The 20,623-nt window shown below is 42.8% G+C and overlaps 1 long non-coding RNA gene and 1 pseudogene across 1 annotated transcript; one reads left to right on the forward strand and one right to left on the reverse strand.

The window, feature by feature from the left end:
• LOC146170883 (uncharacterized) overlaps nt 1-20,623 on the reverse strand; it is a 574,420-nt pseudogene that overhangs the window by 212,044 nt on the left and 341,753 nt on the right.
• On the forward strand, nt 1,310-8,414 carry LOC146170890 (uncharacterized). The gene is made up of 3 exons (XR_014703080.1): nt 1,310-1,349; nt 4,121-4,299; nt 8,283-8,414. It is a non-coding gene; the product is annotated as an uncharacterized LOC146170890 (long non-coding RNA).

Here is a 20,623-nt window from a genome sequence, read left to right on the forward strand (position 1 = left end):
GGAAGCGGTAGGTTTTTAATACAACTGCAGCTGGCACCAGCTGGCACTTGGTAACCGCGGTTACCAGAAATTTGTGTTTTATTTACTGCTAACATATTTCAGAATTCGTATGTTTATAATTGGAAAAATTATCCTAATAATCGTAGTAATTTCATTCATAGTATGCACCTTAGCATTGGCACGTGGCTGTGTACTATAAACTGACGGGTGCACTCTCGTGTTAATGATTTGTTGCTACACTACGTATATATTTATTTGCAAACACTGAAACATGGAATTCTGGGCTATGGGCAGGTTTACACGAGGCATTATACGTAGAAATTAACGGTAGGTGAGAAAAAGGATTATGACAAAGGCCTGAACCAAATAGCACAAAATTTAATTATGCATTCACCTTTGGAGATTAATTTATTTTAAGACTGTGCCAAACTAACATTAGTGTAGTGTGCTGGTTCCAGTTAACAAACTATTAGATTTTGCTAATCTCAAGAAAGTGGCGTTTAGAGCGTAGAAAACTACTTAAGCAACTGCGGTAAGGTCTCGACAAATGCCTGGCACATACAGGGTGGCTGCACAGTTTAAAAGATCACTGAACAGGTGTAGAAGGGGAGCCTCAGATCTTAACCCAAGCCAACGTTTCGACAAGTGGATTTGTCTTCATCTAGCTGCCCAAATGAAGACAAGTCCTTTTTATAGAACTGTGGCTCGACTTGCAAACTTAGGCTTCCTCTCAACCTTCGTTCGGTGCTCTGGCACATACAGGGATACAAAAGAAAAAATTCGCAGTTCAGAGTTTAATGCGGGGAAACAAGTTTAAGGCCATGCGGCACATTAGTAGTACGCCACGCAGCAGCCTGAAAATGTCTCGTAATAACCTCTGTAAAATTTGAATTTCCTTGTAGGGAGCCAGTACTAATGCTTTTAACCATCTTGCTTGAGGTTTTCTTTATCGACCCAGCACGTTGTCTCTCTGCCATAGATATTGCTGCAGGACTAGAAAAACTTTATTGCCATATGAAATATACCTTTAGGTGCAGCTATTGCCTTGTTTAGTTTTATTTCATCTGACATAAAGGCAAAAAATGCACCAATTTTACCATACATCTTCATGCAGGTGTTAAAACTTGGCATCTGATGGAGTCCGTCTCCCAAGCTTCATAGCTGAATCTTTGTGTAACAAAGACTGCAGGCATGGTTCATGCTGGAAGCTGTACTTTCCAGCCATTCAAGGTCTGCACTGCATGGATGCTACTTTCATTTCTGGGCACATCGCTACTCCAGTCTGTAACATGGTACAGTGCCAGTTGACCTGACAGTGCTGTTTTGCTGGGTCATTGTTATTTGTACAGGTGTGTTATTGTGAGCCTCAATTGCATCATGTATGTTTACTGGATTAATATAGACATACTCATGTTACTTTTGTTAGGGCCATCAGCATGCTTAACCCGAATGCTGAACAGAGTGCCCTAAACTGACGCAGGCATTGCAAAGTGTTGGCCACTGGAGCTGAGACAAGGCCTCAGCATATTTGTGGTGGCTGACGACAGCTGGAGTGCAGTTTGATACAAGTTGTTTTCGACTTTCTGAGGGAGTGCACTCTTGACAAGGCTGTAACGCTGCAACTGCATTTTGCTAGTGTCTGCAGCCGAACATGTTACAGTTTGCTTATCTAGTCATCCTTACATGCTGTGTGTGACTGCTCGTGCTCCCTTTTTTTTTTCCTGCTTGAAAAAAAGTTTAGGAAAGGAGGAGCGAATGTGGATTCATGATGTTTATAAAGTTGAATGACAAATACATATGCTGGCTACAGTTCAGCTTTTTGAGGCCAAACTTCTTTATTCTCAGGTTCATGACTTCATGAGCTTTGATTCTAAACCTGAAATGTGCATGAGCAGTCGCACATCATGTCAAATTGCTAAGCAAACTTCGTGTTTTCTGTGTGCGCATGTAATTTTCTTAGTGTGTAATTTTCATCTGAATGCTCAGTACACTACAGAATGCTTGCACGTTGGGTGTTTTTCATGTAAGTTATTTATTGAAACTGAGGGGAAATAGTCTCTTCCCGAATAGTACATATCAAAGGTGAAACTATAGACTAACAGAAAAACACACTCACATGGAAGGCAACAAGACACAAGGTTAACCAACAACTCATCCTTATTCCAGGGCGCAGACGAATATAAACGTGAAAGGGAGAGGGAATGTAGGGCATTATTAACACAAAAAAATGACGTGCGTGAGCTTAAAAGCTAAAACCAATGTGAGGAAACGCGGCTGAAACACCAGCGCCGCGATAACAAAAGGGGGGGCGGTGGGTGGAACGGTGATGGCTGGAGACACCAATGAGAGCCAACTTAGTCAAGCACTAGGGTGCTAAAAACTTGTACAACTGTCCGAGGTATTTCTTCTTTTCGACGAGTGCCACAAGACAGTGCTGGTGAAGATCCCCATAGTCATTAATTGCCACCGCTTCCAGCGCTGCCTGCATTCACTGCACATTCTTGTTGTGGGCTCCCAATGCTTGCAGTGTTGAGACAAATGCCCCCCCTCCCGAGAAGCATTGTTGGAATACCTTACGTGCTTCTTTGCTCATTCATTATAGCACCTACCAATCTACTAGATGGGAAACCTGAAGCCAACACCACTTCACAACCACGCATATCGCACCTGGGCACCTTTTCAATATTATTAACCTTTGAGCACATTAAAACGCTTAGGGGGGCATACATCTCAGCACTGCAAGCATTGCAAGCCCAATGGATCTGCCCACTGGTGCACGAGCTGACCTGCTTGGCTAGGAAGAGCACCCAGGTAACTCAAAACGTGCTGGAAGCAGTGGCAACTATTAGCATGGCCTCTGTGGCACCTACTGAAGAAGAGCAGAAATGTCTTGGACAGTCCTACAAGTTCTTAGTGCCCTAGTGTTTGACTAAGTTGGCTTTCTTGTTTGTGCTTCCAGCCGCCCAAAACTCTCCCCCCCCCTTTTTTTTGTTGTCGTCGCTTGTGTTTAGCCACATTTCTTCACGCATTGGTTTTAGATTTAATCTCTTTCAGGTTGGCCTTTTACAGCACCCATGTTCATACATTTTCTTTTTTATATTCTGCTCTTATCCTGTGGCATTGACTTCATTTATTTCATTGTGACAACTGAGTGCATTTTTCTTGTTAACGCCCATCACTTCTTTACCCTCTTCCTTTTGCTTTCATATTCTTCTGCATCTCGTATTCCTTGTGTCTTTTTCTGTTAGGCTATAGCTTCAACTTTGACATGAAACAACTAGCTCAGATCTAGATCATCCTGGAGTAGTAAATGTTCTGGTTAAAGATTTCATAATACTCAGATATTTCGAGCTGAGTTTTTAAAAGCTTAAAGATGACACCTTGAACTGAAAAAAAAAAAACTAAATCGATAATGAATGATTTTGTAGTGACAAGTTCTTCATGCATAATATAGAAGTACAGCTCATATACATTTTTTTTCAGAAATTTTAAAGGTTTTTATTATTTTTATGGACACTTAACTCCCTGACAACTTTCTTGTGTTTGACAGCGAAGGCTACACAAGAAAGGGAATGAGTCCAGCCTTTGTCTCCATGCCACTGACAGTGGGTTGTTCAGGGGAGGGGTGATGAGGGGAGGTTGAAAGGATGGTGCGGGTTTTTTGCTGTCCCGACAGTATGGGGGCAAAAGCCTATTTCTTTCCCTTTCTTGTGTAGCCTTCACTGCATAGCCACTGAGTTTTCCATGAATACAGTCGTTCAGTAATCAGAAGAATTCAAAAGGCTATCACATGATAGGATCTTTAACCCCTAGATAGGGAAATGGCTTTTGACTGTAGTAAATGCTGCAAATTATAAAAAAAAAACATTGAGAGGGTCAAGCATCCAGATGCATTCAACGTGGAATGGCCATAAAGAAAGGATGTGTTATTATTGTGGTTACTGCACTGTTCTGTCAGAATAATCTCGGGTTCTTCCTGTATGCATTGTAAGTGCACATTATTAGCTATGCCTATAGAAAAGCTGCTACATTATGAACCCACTGTGCATGGCATTTTCAAGCTATTAAGTTTTCTGCATCATTCTTGCAATGTGCCTGAGAGCCACCTTTATAACTGCAGGTGTGGTTATGGCTGGGCTGCTTGTGCCACTCAACACCGATTTGGTCCTGGAAATTGCTGGAACACCTTGGATGCGTGAAAGAGCTGCTGTCGAGAGCCTAACTGCGGAAGCCTGTTGCTACATTGCAGGCTCAACTACCATGGAGCACACCATGCCATTTTAGTCGACATATTCAAAAGTAAGTGAACTTTCCCAGTAGAAATTCTATTATACTGAATATATTTTCAGTATTTTAGGATATGTACTTAGTACTTAGATCATCTTAGCATGAGCCACTTTGGTGCTTTTAAACCCCATGAACCAAGCAAGGCTGAATTTGAGAAAGATGGCTTCAGAGTATGAAAGAGCACTGAAGAAGGGTAGAGGAGAAGCCTCAGTTTGCAAGCTGAGCCAGTGTTGTGACAAGGGGACTTGTCCTTGTCTGGGTAGCACCATCATAACTAGCAGGGTTTAAATGCACTTTTGCCTCAGAAGAACGAAAGCTAGGGAGGGAGAAGAAAGAAGCAGGGCAAGGAGTGAAAGAATGTTTCCTCGGGGTACGAATTTATGAGCCTGGAACCGGTGAACCCTGTGACCTGAAAACGAAAATAAAAAGTGGCAGTAGCAGAAAAAGGTATAATTCAAGGTAGATAATGACTCAGCATTTAAAGCAGGTTTAAGGGGTACTCAACTTCTGACTTTTCTTTTTGGGGGGGAGGTTGTTTTCGTAGTCCGGTTTGAGCGAAAGACCTGCAGATGCTCCCTTCGTCTGATGCGTGCATATGAGTGCATTGAGACAATTCAGTAAAAGCTTGGTAGGGTAGTAAAGGAAACAAAAAGATAGTATGGCTAGATATTGTTAATTTTCGAAAGGAGCAAGAGAAAGTCACTGCTTCCAATGGAAGTCGGCATCGCAGTGTAGTAGCGCAGTCCCGACTCCCATCGTTCCGTGCGGTGTGCGCCACCAGCAACGACAGGCATTGGCATTGCCATTGCATGACGCATCTCCAGGGATTGTTGCCTCATGCTGTTGCGCCTGTATGCACAAAAGCATCGCTGCCGCTCGGCGATGCCTCTGCTCGCCACTTCGCTGTAAGCGGGTCAAGCTCTTCGTGCACTTCGAGTAATGCGGCTTAAAATGAATGCGTTTGGGTCGGGACCGAAAGATATTTCGAATAAAACGATATCGTTATAACGAGGGATTACTGTAGTGCAAATATCTCGAAAGGAAAATTAGAATTCCTTACATACATTCCCTCTGCACTATAGCTAGTAGGGACAACACTCCCATAAAGCATTAATTGTACAGTTTATTCTCAGCATGTGTAAAATCCACTACCCCCCCCCCCCCCCCTTCTTCAGACAACAGCAAAGCTGCAAGTGTTTTTCTAAACACGTTTCCTTGTCACCACTGCTTTGGCTCCACTTGAATCCTTTTCTTCAGATAATGTCTCCCTAGGCAGGTGTAGTCTACTCTGATTTGCTTTTTTTTTCTATTGTCCTCTTCTGGAAAGCTCAGTATTCTCCTGTGGCCATATATCTTGTTAGATCTCTTTACGATGCCTGTCTGTACCCTTTCAAGAAACAGGTGTCATAATCCAATCTGCTTCAGGTGGTTATCTTGTAGCTTATCCTGCTGCTGCCACTCTATATTTTCGTTTTAGGTCACCTTGTCACAGGTTGCAGGCTCATAGAAATTGATACCCAAGGAAATATTCTTTCACTCCTAGCCCTGCTTCAAGCTTGCATCTGTACAAGACATGGCAGAACAGAATTTGTCAAGGTACATGGGTGCCTTCAAACCTTATTAGCACTGACTTGGTCTTTCTCATCATTCAAGTGGAAAGGATCGTCGCATGCCGCGGTTGAAGAGTTTATAAATGTTCGGTTTCCGAAAGACCTTTTCTAGTTTCGTGAATTACGTCCCGGCACGAATTCACGGGGGCCATCATGCAAGATTGGATGATATGAGTTTTGGCTTGAATGAATAACGAGGTAACTGCTGCTACCTTTTGCGCAGTGAATTCGTTGGTGGTCTTCAGAAGGATGACATTCTGGTGGTACTTGATTTTCAGAGTTCTTTCTAGCCCTCCCTCTTCCCTACCTGGCTTTTGTACAGAAGCAAAGGTGCATTTAAACCCTGCAGTAATGATTGAACTGCCCAGATGAGAAGTTCTCTTGTCAAAATATTGGCTCAGCTTGCAAACTCCAACTTGCCCTAGACCCTTCTTCACAGCTCTTTTATAAACCAACCAGCCTACTTACTTTAGCTTGCGTAGCCATATACTATAAAAAAAGATGTTCACTCTGTCAAGCAACAATAAATTATGGATTGAGGTGAAGATGTTTCTGACATAGAGTGCTGCACCACTGTCAGGCTAAGTTAATGTACACCTTCTTTTGACCCTATGCAGCATTTTTGAAAATCAGCTTCTGCCTAGTGCATGATATGGAATTTTGTAGGCTGTGCACCAGCCTTAACTTTGCATAATTTTTAGTGTCTGCTGCAGTAGTCTAATGTGACTAGTGGTGGTGATCCACTTGGTCTGAAGCAGCCTCAGTTGTAATGCCACACCTTGCATTGACCAAGGGGCGGTACCTAATATCTGCTGGCTGTCTTGCCCATGTGTGCAAACTGTTCAGCTATGGTATACAAAAGCACATAGAAAGTTCTGTTGAATTAAAACAAACATGGAATGCATGTTTGAAATGAACAATACCAAATAAAGAGGCAGAAGTGAACTGTTTTGTGACTATATTTCAGCAACCCTTTGGCCTTCAGTTATGACCAATACAATAGTTAAGCAATTAAACATACTTATGCAAAAAATATGGTTCACTGCATTTTCTACCTGTTATATCACGAGATGTAAGTTTGGTTTGGCTCTTTAGGTTTAATGTCCCAAAGTGGCTAAGGCTATGAGAGACACCATAGTGGCGGGTTCAGGAAATTTCGACCACCTGGGGCTCTTTAATGTGCACTGATATCGGACAGCACAGGGGCACCTTGCTTTTTCCATCCACCAAGAAGCGGCTGCTGTGGCCCAGATATAAATATAAAGTGCTAACCTGCATGAGTGACACTTCACGGCGGTGGGCTGAAGGCGCGCGTCTTTGGGGAAAGGCCGCGGCGCTGCTCTAGATCAGCCGTCGTCAAACTGTTCTCTCTCATTCCTTCCGCGCATGGCTCGAAAAACGTCGCGCATCAAATTGCCGAGGGTGGTGCGATAGTCTTTGGGGAAGGACCAGTGAAATTGGAGTTCGATGTACGACGCAGCTTCCCTATACTTTTGCATGGAGTTTTCAAAGGGATATTCCACGAGTTTGATGGAACCATAATTCTAATTATCCTGGTTCAGCTGTAGTCATTATCTTCGAGTACTTGCCAAATCTACCCTATCCCATCATATTTTTCGTTATTTTCCCTGTCCTAAGTATATATAATCTTGCTACTTTTAGTGCTTCGCTACCTATTGGTAAACTGCTATTCCTTCCCGAGGCTGTTAAACATTACTTCTGTCTCCTGCGTGTTGGTCTTTAGACCTACCTTTCTGTTTCTCCTGCCTAGGTCATCAATAATTTTTTGCAGTGGGTTAAAATGTTAAGCATGGAGGTTGAAAGCAAAATGCAGTTTCTCAAAGCGAAATAAACTCGGGACTACAGAAATTGAGAGCTTGTTCGAGAGGTAGAAAGCGAGAGAGTGTTTACAGTTTACCAGGTTCGTTGACGCCGGCATCTTTGAAACTCGAAACTTGGGCTGCACTGCTGGCTGGGCATCTATGCAAAGCATCTACCAAGTGAGCTGCGCAGTGCTGCGAGGAGCCAAATTCTTTCAGCAGCATGCACACCGGTGCCAGCATGTTGCCTCTCCCCCATCTCCTCTGCAGGCCATGGTGTGGCTTATCAAGTGCATGCCTTTTAGAGGCTAAGTTATAGCCTTGACTCAAATTTGTGTGACCTGCTATCGAAACGTCTCCCCCCCATCTCAAGGGGTCCAATGGCTGAAAACCACTGTTCTAACATGCACAGTGCTACAGGGCTGTGTCAAAATGGAACTGCCATGTTTCATTTTGCTATTTTTGTGTACTACCACTTGCATAGCCATATGCAAGATCTATTTGTGTATGGCATGGGCTGATGAAGGAGAATTGAAAAGATACATGTGTTTTCTTTTTTTTTCAGATTGTCTGATGCAGTACATAGCAAAACATCCGAAAACAGATGTGCCTGATGAAGTACAAATTCAGTCATGCCGCCAACATCTGCGGCGCTTCTTCATTGAGGCCAGCCGGCAAGGACATCGCAGGAAAATCTAAGTTGCCGATGATTCCAATAAAGCTGGAATCTGAGCTCGACTTTCTATATGCTGCTTATTCAGTGCGTGCTTCAGTAGGTGAGCCATTTCTGCTGCTACCTGGATGCACAGAAGCTGTAAGCTTGCATGCTCAGTATATCACTTAGCAGGTTAGCAAATACAGCATCGGCTCCTTAGCCATCAGGGAAAATAGGGGCACTACCAGCATTCTGTACTTTCTTCACCAATGAACTGTAACTATATGTGGTACACAAGATGACACACCATTCAGTGTGCTGTACCACGGCCGGTCTCGAGGGAGAGCGCGCTTCTCTTCTCTTACGGCCTCGCCTAGTGTGGTCTGTTTTGACCTCCCGCCGCACCTCGGTGGGATCGCCACCGCCCCACTGCTGTGCCTCTGCTACCGCCGTTCATGCGCAAAGGAAACGCACTCGCTCTTTGTCCAGCCCGCGTCAGATGCAACCGGCAGGTCCTGACATTTCACTCCTTTGGTTTATACAAAGATGCCATAATCAGCGTCTAAGATTTATCATGTACGAGGAATAAAATATAGTCAACACCCCTTGTCCTTCAACGAAGGACAAGCAGTGTTGACTATAATTCTTGTCCTCGTAGAAGAGTGTACATGAGGCTGCTTCTTTAGCTAGTTTCAAGATAGTGCAAGCGTCACACCCGAAGTCACTGATTAACTTATCAATGTATTCATCGACGTAAGCTAAACCTGAATATGTGATAGTGGGTAATGGGATGACAGGAGATGCCACCACAATTCCTTCATTTCTTCGGTTACTGATTGCGGCCAAGCAGAAATGATTTCTTCGGCATCGACGAAAGCTGCCTTGATTTTGCTCCAAGATGAAACTTCCGTCTTGACAACGTGGTCAAGTGCCGCTGTTACGGCCCTTGCGTCTAGCATCTCGTTCTTTCCGCACATTAGCCTTACTTTCCCTAAGAGAGCCTCAATGGGGTCACTATTGAGTTTCCTGGTGAGGGCGGAGCCGACACCATTCCCCAGGAGGTATTCTAAAACTTGTACAGTAGACTCGTGATGAACAGAATTCCTTGAAACATTTCCTCAGTGAAAGTTCCCTTCTTTAATGCTTTAGAAGTTTCTTGGGTGCCTTATAAGCAAGTGAACTCGTTTGTCAGCCACTGCAATTGAGTATCACCAGCTGCGTCATTTATTAGCCTCTTTTTACCGCTTACAGCACAAGTGGTGTCATGAATATCAAACCATTCCTTTGTTTTTATAAGCATAATATGTAAAATTTCTTTAAAACAGCATTCTAAAATAATGTTTAAATACAACACATTTCCTAATATATAAATTATAATAACATTAAAAACTCAACCTTAGAGTCTACTTTGACTGTTATGCTAATACTTTATATCATGCAAGCATTATGCAACTCACATTACATTTTTATGAAATTATTTCCATCTTCGGTGCTATATATGGATGGTTTCGCATCTAGCGCTGAAAGACTGTTTTGCTGTTGCAGAGGAGTTGCTGTAATGTTAGCCTTGAAGAAGCTTCAATGTGATCACTGCTGAATTTTTTTTTTGCATTTTTGTGCAGGCTTGGAAAAAATTCGGATTGAAATGGGCAAAAGTAGCTAACATGCTGCAATGTATGTCATATATGCTTCCGAGCGTCCGCTGAGCGACAATGTTTTTATATAATGACTGTTCACGTGTATAGTACACTGACGATAGTACACTGACGACATGCCGCTGCAGCATCTATTTTGTGTTCTTTCATTTTGGGGCTGCACTCACCATGAAACCCGCGAGCGACAACATGAAACCAGGCAGAAGCCACCTGGCGCCGCTGAAGCAGATGCGGAGCGAACAGTGAGCAGGTCGCGTGCCTTGCAGCGGTGGAGAGCGTAACTCAAGGAAAAACGTTCCCATTACTCCCGCGGCTATTGAGGATGCCGGAAGAAAGAGCGCACTCTCTCCCTCGAGACCGGCCGTGGCTGTACATATCTACCTTGCTATCCACCATGCACACCATAACGACCATGTACACCATAACGACCATGTACACCATAACGACCATGCGCACCATAACGACCATGCACACCATAACGACCATGCCCACCATAATGACCATGCCCACCATAACGACCATGCCCACCATAACGACCATGCACACCATAACAACCATGCCCACCATAACGACCATATGCCCACTACCATAATCCACCATGATCATGGTTCCATCATAACCACCATGAGAAAAATTTCCGACAGGGCACGTACGTCTTACCCACGTGACACAGTGACGTCACTGTGAGGGGTGGGCTACCAACTAAAGCGGTCAGCGTAGCGCGGCGGTAGCCCCGTTTTACCCACGTGACGCTGTGGCGTCAAACCCCACGTGACACAAAAGCGAGAGATGGGCTCTCAACTCAGGTGGTCGGCATGGCGCGGTCGGAGCCGCGGCTCAGTTGGCAGGAGCTGCAATGGGACGGTTATGTCAGAATCAGCCTGCTAGGACCCTGGCATTCACTTTACTTCTATAGGGCACTAAGGCACATTCATACGGCTTGGTTAAAGCGGGGCTTTATAAGTGGGCCGAGGAAGAGAAAAAAGAAAAGAACAACAGCACTCGGTCACCCGCAGCTAATGCTTTCGCTCAATTTTTAGTTCAACAGAGTTGAACTCTTGTAATTTTTGTTTCATTTGCATGTCTGGATGCTACCTTGTGGTTTTTTCTTTTTATTTTTTCTTTAAGCCAGCATGGACCCCCTTGCAACAAGGACCTCGTTTTTGTTTCTTTATATACACTTTATTTCAATTTTTAAAAAGGTTTTTTTTTTTACCTCGAGCCTTTATGTAGTATATCCCTATCCACTCCTTCTCTCCGCCTTCTTCCGTCCCAAGACACACCTAAACATGTGTCGCAGAAGAAAAGCTGCGGAGGGGGAAGTCGGTAGGGAGAAAGAAGGTAAAGGAGTGAAAAAAATACAAATAAATCTTTCTTCAGTTTTTTTTCAGCCTAGTACCAGTGATCATTTCGCCTGAGAAGGAAATAATAGCTGCAGTACCAGGGAAAACTGCAATGCCCAGAGGATGATTAGTCAGCGTCTAAAGAAGGTGCTGTGCAGACACACCTTTCTTGAATAGAGACCAGCATTTCAAAGGGTCCTGATAAGGAATATATCTGCCGGCGAACAATTCTAAAAAACTTTCTGCAAAAAAGGGGGAGAATGACAAAGAAATAGAATAATGACAGAAGATTGAACCTGCCACGCCAAACAAAAAACGAAAAAAAAGTTCGAGGTGCAGCAAAAGTAGGAAACGATAAGAAAGACAGTGTTTACAGGAACATGTGCAGCTATTGCAGAAGGGGGGATAGAGTATGCAAGTGCGGTGAATAAACTGTACAAATAACTCTATATATGGGATTCTTTTGCCGACTAGTTAAATCGCTGAAGGAACACATTTAAGGGATTCTAAGGTCCCTTTAGAGATATTTATTCCTTCGGGTTCAAATGCTCTAAATTTGTGGATTAGATGACTATCTATATTTACGGTCCCTTGCAGATTTAAAGCCTGACTGGAGAATACATATTTTAATTTCTCCGAACTTATGGTATTTCCGATTGAAATGCTGGGAAACTGCCTTGGATAGGTTTGGATAGGATGTCTCGGGTAATGACTGGTAAAACCTACGTTTTTTTGCTTATCTGTTGAGTTTCTGTACGAGGCAGTTCTTAGGTTCCTATTTCCTATTGGAAAAATGGAAACCAATAACATCTAAGCTCGACAATAAGCATCCCACATAAATACATCCTTGCTCTCGGCCCAGACGTAAGACGTGCAATCATATACAAAAATACACCGCGGTTAAAAGCACTGCAAACGAATTCACTTTTCACATAAACTCATGGTTTCATTGCACATCTTCGAAAGTTGTCTACCTTCTAGAATGCTCTTCTCTCATAAACAGTAGATAAGAGAGGTTGGCTGGTTTGTGGGGTTTAACGTCCCAAAGCAACTCAGGCTATGAGAGACGCCGTAGTGGAGGACTCCGGTAATTTCGACCACCTGAGGTTCTTTAACGTGCACTGACATCGCACAGCACATGGGCGCCTTGCTTTTCGCCTCCAACGAAAAGCTGCCGCCGAGGCCGGGATTCGATCCCGCGTCCTTGGGAACAGTAGTCGAGCGCCGTAACCACTGCGCCACCCCGGCGGGGTCGATAAGAGAGACGGGGCAATCAATGAATGTATACGGCCTAATGGCCATCGGGTGGACACCTACAAATACCTCCCGAAAGCAGTTTCCTAGCATTTCAATCAACGAGCACTAGTTCGAAGATATATAATTTATAAATTCTCCAGTCGGGCTTTAAATATACGAATTATATTTCTAGACAAAATTCTAGTACATGTCAGAGGGTGTTCTAGGTAAATGTAAGCAGCAAAGTATTAAACATACACTGCGTTGTAAGGATTTAAATGTACCAACTGGCCCAGCACTCCACTCTATACACTGCGTCATAGCCCTTTCAAATCTACTGAGAGGTGCTGAGAATGTGGTGTATTTTTCATTTCTTCGTTTTATTCAACAATAAAGAAATATTCTCTAATTTTGCATTTATTGTTTTGAGGAGTCTAGGGTCAACGCAAAAGTTGTAGTTCGGTCAAGAAATGACTCGCCATGTCCTTTTCGCGAATTGGCGTCACTTTACGTATTGCTCTTCGAAAAACGTCCGCGAAACACGAAACTAATAGGGAAGCGATTTAAGCGCCCCTAGATGACCGACCATATAGGAAATCGGTTATCTTTGCAATTCTCTCGAGAACGTGGTTTTATGTTTGTCAAATGAAGCAGGAATGTTGAATAAATAAAGAAAAAAAGCCTTGAGCAAATTTTTTTCACAGGACAATCTCATCGCGAAAAAAACTTCTGTTCTTCTGCTCGCTTCCATTTATTGCACACCATGCTTGCGATAGTAGCAGACAAAAGAGAACTTCGTTACTTGATCGTTTGTCTGGGAGCGCTTGAAAATCTGCCATTGCATTTGAATTTCGTGGACTTTCTTCGAAGGCCAATAAATAAAGGTACGGAAATCGTAGCTTCAAGGAAGCAAATTCGAGCTCGTATACAATATGTGCTTTGACATTTTCTCTCACAAACCATTCGAAAAATAAAAACGTTATCTTTGATATTAAATAATGCAAGCGAACAAGACACATACTTCAGGTCAGCCTGCTCAATGCTTAAGATGGTGGTCCCACTCCAGCGGGGAAGAGACAACATTTTTGGTGATATTCATACGCCCACTGCGCCTCCCTCGTTTAGCTTATAAATGTGACTTTATTATATTTGTAACGTTTATTTACTCTCCTTTCGAATTGTGCATTTGGTTTATAAATAGCTGCAACGATGTTTATGCTGTCCCAAGTAGAAGAAAATAGGCTCCCCTCCCCGTTGGGGGCCCCTCCGGGCCCCTTGTGGGCAGCCCACATGGGCCCCATGCGGGTTTTGCAACTCGTGCCCAGGAGGTGCCAAAATGGGCAGCCCATCGGGCTACCCTAAAGGGGCCAGAGGAGACCCAGCTTGGGCCACCCATCAACTGACAGGAAGTTAGGCTTACCTCATAAAGCCCACTTCTAACCCAAGTGGGCCGCCCCTTTTCGGTGCCTTGGTGCAGCCCTTTTTGGGCCTGAGTGGGCAGCCCAATTTCGATGCCCTGGTGGAGCCCTAGTTGGGCCAGAGTGGGCATACCATTTTAAATTACCTGGTGGAGCCCTGGTAGGGCCCAAGTGGGCAGCCTGTTTTCAATGCCCTGGTAGTACCCTGACTGGGCCCAAGTGGATAGCCCAATATCAATGCCCTGGTAGTACCCTGGCTGGGCCCTAGTGGGAAGCCCTTCTTGGTTGCCCAGATTGAGCCCAGCTTGGGCCCATTTTGGTTGCCCTAACGCAGCCAAGTCTGGGCCAAAGTGGGCAGCCCAATATTGCCCATAATGGACTACAGGCATGCAGGTAGCCCACATTGGTAGCCCTGCATAGCCCTGGCTGCACTCACATTATTCTGCATAATGAGGTGAAATTATAGAAAATCAACAATATTGAATACTAAGCAGGTTTATTACACTTTTCAAATTGCAATAGAGGCAGCATTATTGTTTATCGAAGCTCTTGGAATTTAGCGGGCTTGCTGCAAGGCTTGCCCGAGGTTCATCCTTGCCTTCCGGCCCCCATCCCGATCTCTCGCTCCACATAAAAAGTTTGCAATGCTCGAGTTTATCCTGGCGACATCGGCATCAGGCACTCTCTGTTGGACAGCAGCTGCAACTAGACAATTGGTAATTTAGCTCACAGCTATGTAGGTAAACTTTGTAACAACAAAGTGAAGACTCAAGCAAAACCACAATCAGTATGCAAAGATTCATCTTAAAAGCAGAGAAAAATTGGATGAAAATATATGCCAGTATGCTACTAGTACTTTGTTTCTACTTGAGCTGTGTATCTTTGCCAGCCTTTTAGTTGTGTTTTCTGTTGTGCAGCTCAGCAACGGCTGAGTGCTTTGTAAACAGACTACGTAACCACGTGTAATAAACACCATGTCAGAAAAAAAAGAGTGCTTCCCGATCCGGGGCATGGCGCAGTAATAAAGCGCTGGGCTGGGGATCCAAGGGATAAAGGTTTGAATCCCTGGTGGGAGACAAGCTTTATTAATTTATTTTTTAAATATCAGAGCCACCACAAAAGCGTGACATTTTTTTTGCTGACGACAACAATAAGCCATTAAAGGATTTTGCCTTTAAAGTTTACGACATAAGTAGAGCCCAGATTGCATTTATTGCTATGTAAACTGCAGTATCTGTTTGTATAGTGCTAATAATAAAGAGTAGCATCTGGTGCAGTCATTGACATCAGCATATTATGGAGAAAAACCATCCATGTAGTGGGTGCTTGATGAATTGCTGAACAAGCAACTAAGAAAAGCACCAAGCAGAGATCAAAATAAACACTATGGGAGCCATATTAGTAGCACGGTGTGAAGTTGCGGGTGGGCAAAGTGAAAACAGCAATGATTATAGGCTGATGGGGACAGAAAAGCATTGCTGTCTTGGCAACTGTCTACTGCCAGGCTGCTTTGATCATGAAGATGGGGTGCCATCGCCACCATATGCTGACAATCAGAATGCTTCAACTGTCACTGGAGTGGAACAAGATCAAGGACAGCACAAAAATGCATGTACTTAGTCTGCCAACAGAAATAAGTTTAGTGTGAGCATGTCTTAAGTGTAGCAATCACGCACCAAATATTGACCATGAATTCCAGTGACATTTACACTTGAATACTCCAAATTTTAGGTCAGAAATAGTAATGTAGGCAAGAAAAAAGCAAATGGCATTGCAGTTAGAAAATTTTGAGCTTTTAAAATACAAGGCAGCTAGCTTCAGTTAATTTGCATCAGCAAGACATCCATACATTATTTCCACTGTCCCATCTCACAACTGCCTCATGGAAAGTGAAAATGTCATTTGTAAATTACATGCCAGAACACACTTTAATATCAACTCAGACAATTCTGAAAAATTTTAAGCATTTAAATGTAAATACGGCATGAAAATGAAGGTGGCTCAGAGCATTTAAGTTCTGACCTTATATAAAATTTCAGTGGAAGTTTCATGACCGGAAGCATTGAAGCACTCCGGCAAAAGTTAATCGGACAACCAGTTAAAGCAATGCTAAAAAAGAACACAAGGGAACAGAAACATCAAAAGGTGTAAACAAAGCCAAACAAACTTGGCATGTAAAAACTCACCTATGATCACTCGATACAGCTTCAGCTGCTTGAAGGAACGCCTGTGCCCCTGCCCTTCAAGGGTAAAAGCCAAAGCAACTGCAGTTTTTATTAATGTTTTTAGAATCAGGCATGTGGCCTCATCGGCATTCTGGCCCCCAATCAATGCGAGCCGCTTAATCTGAAAACCGATATGGCACAAAATTATGAATGAGCTTTTTATAAGCACATAGACATGTCATGTTTATCATGTACAAGGCTCAATAATCAGAACCTTGTCTATGCTCAACACCCTGTAATTGTTTACGACCATTTTTTGTAAAATGAAGAGCGATTTCAGCACATGATGAAATAAAAGGAACATGTGAAACCAAAATAAATGCAGTGACGCACCTGTGTTCATTTCATTGCAGCACAATGACTAACATATCAGCTCTCCGAAATGACCTTAACTGCATTCTGAAATGGCGCGACCAGTGGCTCATGAAACTAAACACTAACAAATGCAAACAGGTCTCCTTTCACCATCGCCAACACCCCCTCGTATTTAACAACACTATCATTGCTTCCACGTGCAATCTCATAAATACCTTGACGTAACCTTAGGCAGTGATCTTACCTGGCACGCTCATATCTCTAATCGTGATATCATCTGCTAACAAGTCTCTTGGTTTTCTAAAACATCATTTAAAGCATGCACCACAGCACATAAAGTTACTTGCATATAAATCGCTGATCAGGCCTAGATTAGAATGTGCATCCCCAATATGTCACCTGCATCAAACCTATCTAGCTAATGCACTTGAAGCCTTATATAATCGTACTGTGAGATTCATTTACTCTGGTTACTCATTTATTACCAGCGTAACCGCATTGAAACTTCAATCCAGTCTGATGAGCCTTAATGCCCGTCATTGCAGGGCTAGCCTTTGCTTCTTTCATAAGCTATTTCGTAGTTCGCTCAATCATCCCCCTCACATAACTCCATCATCATGCATATCCCACCGCACTGCACATCCTTTTTATAATGCACGACCACTGTGTATAACTGCCATATTTGCTTGCTCATTTTTTTCCCCGAACAGCCATAGACTTCCAGGGACGACCTTCCCCACGTTATTGCTGTCATCACTTGCCCATGAATGTTTGCGACAACTGTAACTTCATATATTCAAACATTATAAATTTCACTTATTTGTTAACCTAACCCTTATGTAATACCCCGAAAGGACTCTTTAAAGTAATATAATGAAAAAAAGAAGACAATTTTGATGTCCAGCTGATCAAAACATGATAAAGCTATGAGTGATAGCAGTTCAGAGTGAGAGGCTGCATGGCCTTTTAGCTTTTTAATATGTGCCCTTTTGAATCATTGACACCAAATATTTATTCATTGTATCAAAAGAGCAAGGATGATTTCAAGCATTTCAAGCAAGCAAACAGCACGTGCAACTAAAACACTGATAAACTAAGCTAAAAACACAGTACAGATTGTAAAGAATATAGCCCAAGCTATGTACTCCAGAAAATGATAACAAAAGAATGCAATACAACTGCATTTATCTTGCACTTCATTTTGCTTTTACCACTGCAGTGACTTCACATACCTGCATGCTACCTGAAAAAATGGAGGAAATTTAACCTTACATAAACCTCAATAAAACGAGTAAAACTTTGACAAGTTTACCAGCACTGCGACAGGAGACAAAGTAGAGAAGGAAGAACCCATTTAGCAATGCCGGTAAAGTTTTAGAAAATATACCAACTCGCTCAAATGTCTGTTTTGCTAGAATAAAACTTTTGTTATACATACTGGGTTTTTCAAAGCCGCTTTTGTCTTGACATGCTTCCACGAATAGTAAGCCCCCCGTGGCAAGCCATCAATCTAGTTTTTGCCTCTCAGGTGTTTAGTAACCTTTCTAGCATAGCCGCGTTCCTTGCCTTGATGTCTCTCAGCACAGCACACGGTGCCTTTGCATTTCATTGGAGGCGAAACGGAAAGGCGTCCATGTGCTGTGCGATGTCAGTGCATGTTAAAGATGCCCAGGTGGATGAAATTACTTTGTAGCCCTCTATTACGGCACCTCTTCTTTCACTTCCACCTTCCACCCTTCCCTTACTTTGCTATTCAGATGCCGACCCAGAAGTGGGGCAGATGCCGCACCTTTTCTTTCTATTTACATGGCATACATGGCAAAACATACATCTTGCATATTTTTGCAATAGGGCACTCTCTACACACTTCCCCTTGTCTCAGATAACTCTGAAAATAAAGCTTAAGCCATACAACCACTTTAAACGTATTATAGCTTTAAGTTTTAAAGTTTAGTAAAGTTTTTACTATTTTAAGAACTTTCAAGATGAAATTGAGCTCTCCTTGCCTATACTTGTGCTTGGCTGGTGGATCACTGGCTATAGAAGACCTGTTTGTCATTCTAGATTACTCAGTACCTGAATTCTACAAGCTAATTTCACAACTGACAAATAACTTGAACACTCATCAAGGTCTATGCAACAAAGCTGCAGTGAAAGATCCTTAATTTAAATTTCAATAATACAAATTTTCGATCTGCATTACTTTGTCTCATCAAGCTTCACAGATGCTTATGCATTAACAACCCTGCTATTTTGAATACAAGTCGTTTACACCATGAATAATTCGAACTACATCGCACATGTCTGAGTAGCCTGCCACCCGGCACATGGATAAACAAATACCCCGCAATGAGGCAGCATAGTTAGAGTCTGAAAGCCTCCAAAATGAGAAGAGAACAACCGAAATAATTGTAATCTGCGAACCGGCAACGCCAGAAAGTAGGAGGAAGCAGTTGTGGTGGTAGGTATTCTCTGTTCATTATGACTTCTAAGGCTTGCAACTGAATGCTCATAAATTGATCCCTGTTAATTAGAAAATAAACAAATCTACTGTCAGTGCAGTCTCAGCAGATGACCATGTATGGCTATTGCACTGCATGGATGCTACAGGTCTCACACAGAAGGCCACGTCCGGGTATGATTAGCATGATAAGCAAGTCAAAAAGCATTCTGCAAACCTGAACTGCACGTTGCTAAGTTGAAGACACACCTCTTACATGCATGCTAATAAAAAGCATAATGAAACACAAATGGCGTCATCTCCGATAACAGGCCGACTACTTTAGTTTCCATTTCGCTTTTAGGAGTTTTGTGCCATTTGCACTACCGACGATGATGGTGGCTACTGGCTCCATATCAGGCAGACAACCAACTGCAGTTGTTTGATGTTTCACATGATTATTGGCAGTACTGACTGAACATTTTCGGTGCTTTCATCCATGTATTTCTTCCACTGCTCCAAAAATGTGCACTCGTCAAGTACTGTTCAAGCTGCTTGTGAGGAGACATCCCCACTACTGTATTGCAACACTAAGGATACTAGGGAGTGCCTTAACATTTCAAACAGTTCTGCTCACTCCCTCCCTTCCTTTCCTCCTGTTACTCTGCTTTGATGCTCCCGACGGTATACACGTAATACATCATTGATGTGAATGCAAGAAATAGACATTGGTATGGTGTTCTTTTTCAACAGGCAGATGATCATAGCCCAATTTGTTTTCATATAAATGTACTGCAACGCAAGCAGTTCTGTCAGCATGGTAAGGCCATTCGATAATTCAAATCTTTTTCCAGTTCTGTTAGGTTCAAATAAATAAGCTTTTACTGTACACTAAAACATTTATTTAAATATTTATTGAAATACTTATAGTAAAGAAAGACAGAGTACAAAAAAAAGAAAAAGAGAAGCCAAACATAACTCTAAATGAGGTGGCGACGGTGTTGTTCATCTTATCAATTTCCACCTCTGCATGCTACCTGCTTTTAAATTCTAAACATAAGTCTATACCCACTACTGCACTGCACTACTTGCAGCAAGCTCCATGTAACCCAAAATATTAAATTAACAGACGAACCGAGGAAGCAGCAGGTAATGATCATTGCTGATTTCACAACCATGCAATGTTTACAAAAGAGAATAGAAAAACTTGCAAGGGAAGAAACAGCACTCGTGCTACATGGCACAAGCAGTCCAAAGCTTGGATTACCATGAGAGCTTTTTTGTTGTCATCCTCGAGGCTGTCTTCCAGGTTTTCTAGCTCTTCAAAGGAACGCAGGGGGGCCAGCTCATCTTTGAGGCAGTCCTGAAATGTAGCGGCATGATTGCCCTTCAACTCTTTTATGTCGGCTCTAATCTGCATCAGGAGCTGGACGACGCGTGTGTTGATCCCTGAAATAAATATTCAAAATCCATGATTACAGAACAACAACATGCATCTTTTTCAGTGCACTGATAAGTTTAAAAGTATCATACTTTGGCTTAAATCAGACTGGTTACGCAACAGAGAAGCAAGCTTTTGTTAACTTTGTTCCAACGACTGGACTGTTACTGTTATTGGG

This window comes from Amblyomma maculatum, unplaced genomic scaffold (assembly GCF_055883805.1).
Source record: "Amblyomma maculatum isolate TAMU_Amacu unplaced genomic scaffold, ASM5588380v1 scaffold_29, whole genome shotgun sequence".
Taxonomy (NCBI): Eukaryota; Metazoa; Arthropoda; class Arachnida; order Ixodida; family Ixodidae; genus Amblyomma; species Amblyomma maculatum.